At 41.6% G+C, this 4,593-nt stretch overlaps 1 protein-coding gene across 2 annotated transcripts in view; it reads left to right on the top strand.

Annotated features, from left to right (window-relative positions):
* Nucleotides 1-2,741: 2,741 nt before the first annotated feature.
* Rbm25 (RNA binding motif protein 25) overlaps nucleotides 2,742-4,593 on the top strand; it is a 45,635-nt gene continuing 43,783 nt past the window's right edge. For both annotated transcript variants that reach the window (XM_028782135.1, XM_028782136.1), the window contains exon 1: nucleotides 2,742-2,920. The gene's annotated coding sequence lies outside the window, so the exon portion shown is untranslated. The remainder of the gene's footprint in view (nucleotides 2,921-4,593) is intronic.

The raw sequence follows: 4,593 nt of genomic DNA, 5'->3' as shown, positions 1-4,593 counted from the left end.
TTAACTGCTGAGCCATCTCTCCAGCCCCCTATCTGTTTTTTTTTAAAGATGGGTTTCTCTGTGTAGTCCTAGCTGTCTTAGAACTCACTCCCTAGACCAGACTGGTCTCAAATTCAGAGATCCACCTGCCTCTGTCTCTTGAGTGAAGGGATTAAAGGTCTGTGCCATGTCTACCTGGCTTATTTAGTTTTTGGTTATTATATTTTACATTTATTTACTGCTTAATACGTGTGCATATTCGTGCACTTGAGTGTATCTTGTAATGTTCAGCTTCTGCAAGTTTGTTTTGCCCTTCTTACTATGCGAGTTCAGAGACTGAACTCAGCTTGTCAGTTCTGGTAGCAGGCACCTGTATCTGCTAAGCCATCTCACTAGTCCCTATTACACAAGTGATAGAGAAGTGGCTTGGTTACGGGCATTTGCTATTTTTACAGAGGACCCTGGTTCAGTTCTGAGTCCACAAGATAACTCACAAGTATCTGTAATCCCAGTTACAAGGGATCTAATGCCGTTTTTGTCTTATGCTGGCACCAGGCATGGATGTGGTGGATAGACCTATGTGGTCAAATTCAGACACATGAAAGAATAAAAAAACAGGCTGGAGAGATAGTTAAGAGATGGCTGCTCTTCCAGAGGTCCCGAGTTCAATTCCTAGCACCCACATGGTGACTCACAACCATCTGTAATGAGATCTGATGCCCTCTTTTGGAGTGTCTGAAGACAGCTAATATATATATATATATGTATATATATATATATATATATATATATATATATATATACACATATATATATGTATATAATAAATTTTATATTTTATATAAAATTTATATAAAATTTAATATATTTTATATCTTATATATTTTAAATTTTATAAAATAAAATATATAAAATAATAAATTTTATATATAAAATAAATAAGTTTTTTAAAAAATAGAGCTGGGCAGTGGTGGCGCACACCTTTAATCCCAGCACTTGGGAGGCAGAGGCAGGTGGATTTCTGAGTTCAAGGCCAGCCTGGTCTACAGAGTTGAGTAGAGTGAGTTCCAGGACAGCCAGGGCTACACAGAGAAACCCTGTGTCGAAAAACCAAAAAAAAAAAAAACCAAAAAACAAAACAAAACAAAAAAAACAAACAAAAAATCCAACCTTTTAAAAACAAAAAAGAGGGTATGTAGTAATTTGAGAGGATTTATCTGCGTTTATGCTTGTGGTTTTAAAAATAAATATTTACAAAATGTAAATAACATTTAGTAAGCATTCTATTGTAGAAAGTGCCTTCATATATTGGTTAATTTAATCCTTCCAGTAGTCTTGGGAAGTAGGCAGTGTTCATCTTTTTATAAGGAATCTAGTAAACAGAAATATATGTGAAAATAAAATGTAGGATGGCAGTGGTATCATACTTTCTCATTCCCCCTGACCTTGCTTTACAGTCGATGGGTAGGTACCATATGAGGTGTCCCTTTTGGTAGCTTTGTTTTTTGAAACAAATCTCATTGTGTAGCTCTCCCTAGGGGTCCTGGAATCTTTGAATCCAACTTCCTCAACCCCCAAAGCTCTGGAATTCAGTAAGACATGCCACACCCAGACAATCATTTCTTTTATTTAACAAATACTAAGCACTTAAACACCAGTCAATATTCAAGCACTGGAGCTCCAGAAGACGAAATATTCTATGTATGTGCTCTCTTTCTGTTTACATTCTAGTGTGGGAGGAAGAGGTGGACCATTAAATGACAATATTAGTACCGTAGACAGTGATTTGTACTAGAACAAAACAAAAAGACAAAAGCTGGGTGTGGTGGCCCAGGCCTTAGAAGCCAGTGCTCTCCGTACTTGGGAGGCAGAGGCAGGCCAATCTCTGAGGCCAGCTTGGAGTCTCAGGACATACAGGGATACACAGAAACTGTCTCAAAAACCAAACCAAACCAACCAACCAACCAAGCTTTGCTATTTGTTACTCCAGGACTCTCGCTCTCCCAGGACAACAATAAATTTCACTCTCTACCTTCAGAGTGGCAAGATCCTAATGAACAAATGACAATCCTTCTGAGTAACAGGAAATCAAAAGCAGTAGACACTGCTCATAAATTTTATAAATTGAATAGGCTAGTAATTTGTTGAGTACTCATCTTCACTATCTTAGTATATTTTAATCATTCACACACTACAGAAAGTTGTATTAAATATTCTTACAGGTTTCTGAAGCTATCATGCATCTAGTTACCTCTTTGACCCTGTTACTTCGCCTAAGTTGTAGTAAGTGTACGCACAAAAAGTCCAAAAAATCCTTTGAAAAAAAACCAATATAGCCGTTGCCAGTTATTTCTTGATGTGAGCAGTTCTTTTCGAAGGACAAAAGGCATTTGGACTTTCTATTGAGGTTCTCGGTCCCGCCCAGGTATCAGTTCATCGAACCTCAAAGAATCAGGAGACCAAGGTTCTAATTCCTGGAAAACGAACTACCAAAAAATGAGAAAAACAAGCCCCGCGCGGGTAACCAGCCGGAACCTTGACCTCAAGATGGCGTCGCACAGTCATAAGATTCAATCGGCTCCAATCAAAACTGGCAGGGTGGGTCGTAATTTACTTCTTGAGCCTCTCTAGGTCCCACTAGGCCATCCTACTCTATGGTCATCCTTCTGTACTTAGCGAGCCAGCGGCAACAGCGCAGACTATCTATGTCTCATCTTCTCTATGGTTTCTCTTTCCACGCCTCCTGGCGCAGTGCACGCCGGGCAAGAGGAAGACCTCCAGTAGCTCCGCGCGCAGCGCGGCTGTGTTTGCGGCCTATGCGAGTAGGCGCTTCGGAACCAGTCTCTGAGTCGGGCGGCGCGCAGAAACCTCGAACCGGTGGAGTCCATTCATAACCTGACGCCCAGAGGCCGCGAAGACAGTACCGTTTTCTTAGCGGCGGGTGAGTTCACGCTCCCGAACGCGTGAGGAAACCGGTCGACCTGGTACCTCAGCTGCGGGAGGAGGAGGAAAAGCCAGAGTGGCTGCGGAGGGCCCAGTGGGGTGGGGGTGAGGGGGTGGGGTGGGGGAGGGGACGGGCACGAGGCTTGGGCTTCTCTACCCCTCCAAGGCCTCGAAAACCAGTGGACCAGGAGCCTGCGGAGGCCAGGCCCACGTCCGGAGCGTTCCTCCGTGAATTTTTGTCGCCCACTTTCTCTATTGCTTCAGATTCCGTTTGGGGAGTGAATCGCCACGGCCCTGACGGGGCTCCGTCTTAGCCGGGGATAGGATCGGTCGGCCCGTAGGCCGGGGTCCTGGAGGTCCTTGTCTTATCGGGCCTCCAGATCCACCTCTCAGTAGATTTCCGGGGCTGAGGACTAAAGTGCCTCTAGGCTGCGCCTTTAAAGTAGCCTGCGCCCACTCTTTTCAGCGAGGTGCTGGCCACCAACGGATTTCTTTCTCTCTGGTAGTCTAGTGGCAGTCGCCAAAAGAACGGGCCCCACCCCTCCTTGAGTTTAGCGAGCGTCCACTTTTTGTTTTTTTAAAGCACCTTTCCGGCCTGTTGGAGATAGTGATGAGTTTCACCGTCTCGTCCCCTTTCCGATTGGGAAGGATGCTGTAAGCGCTATCTCCATTCATTCTAGGCAGCAGCAGCCTTCATATTAAAATATGCTACCATCCTTTTGTTTTCAGTATTGATTTTTAAGTAGGGTTTTCGAAATAGAGCATGAAGGTTATCTTGAAGTTATGTAATAATGGATTTATATTGACGTGGGAATGCATTTTGATACAGGTCAGAGTAAAGGCGACCAAAAGGAGGGAAAAGATTGGGTTTCTCTTGTATCATAGTGCTTTAGAATTGAAATAAGGTGTATCAGGTAGCTGGCAGTGTTGTATAAACAGTTTTTTTGTGTTGTCTGTGAGCACCCTCGCTTTCAGTTTCTCTTCAGTTTAAAAATCTCATGATTGTTGGAAACATAAAGAATTTCACAAGTATGATATAGATACTTGTAAGCCTGTATATAGACTTAGGAAAGGTTGGTAGTTTAACGGGGAGTATTCACACCATGTAATTTTGTGAGAACTTTAATTTTTTTTTTTTTTTTTTTTTTAGTAAAAGATATATCAAAAATGATGAGTGGGCTCATAAGGCATTCAGTTGCTCAGTTTTTGTGATTCAACCAGACAATGTGCTTTTCTTATTAAACTTTTTTTAAGTCTTGATTTTCTTCATCAGTAAAATGAGAGTTATATTTTGATCCACTTCACAGATTGGACTTGGGACTGAAAAAAAAAAGTATGTAAAATGCTCACTAAAATACTTATTTGTATAACATGATGTTGGTTTATATTAATGAATGATGTTACTTAAGAATTAAGAGTCAGACAGTTCAGAGACTTTTTACATTTCTTCCTGTGTACTCAGAGTAGACTTTACCATTTAAGTTCCTTACTTTCTCCTTTGAGAGGGAATTGAGACCGTGTGGTAGTGTGAAACTTTTGAATTGGTAGTTTCTCGATAGTGGGGAACTTTTGAGTCTATAGCGACTTACTGTGTTCCCCTGAACAAATTAGCTTTTCCGTAAAGACCATTACGAACACTAAGTAATTTAGGAGATTAAAAGGATATTGAGG

Source organism: Grammomys surdaster, unplaced genomic scaffold (genome assembly GCF_004785775.1).
Source record: "Grammomys surdaster isolate TR1022 unplaced genomic scaffold, NIH_TR_1.0 721, whole genome shotgun sequence".
Lineage (NCBI taxonomy): Eukaryota > Metazoa > Chordata > Mammalia > Rodentia > Muridae > Grammomys > Grammomys surdaster.
This window is presented reverse-complemented; position numbering and strand designations above follow the sequence as displayed.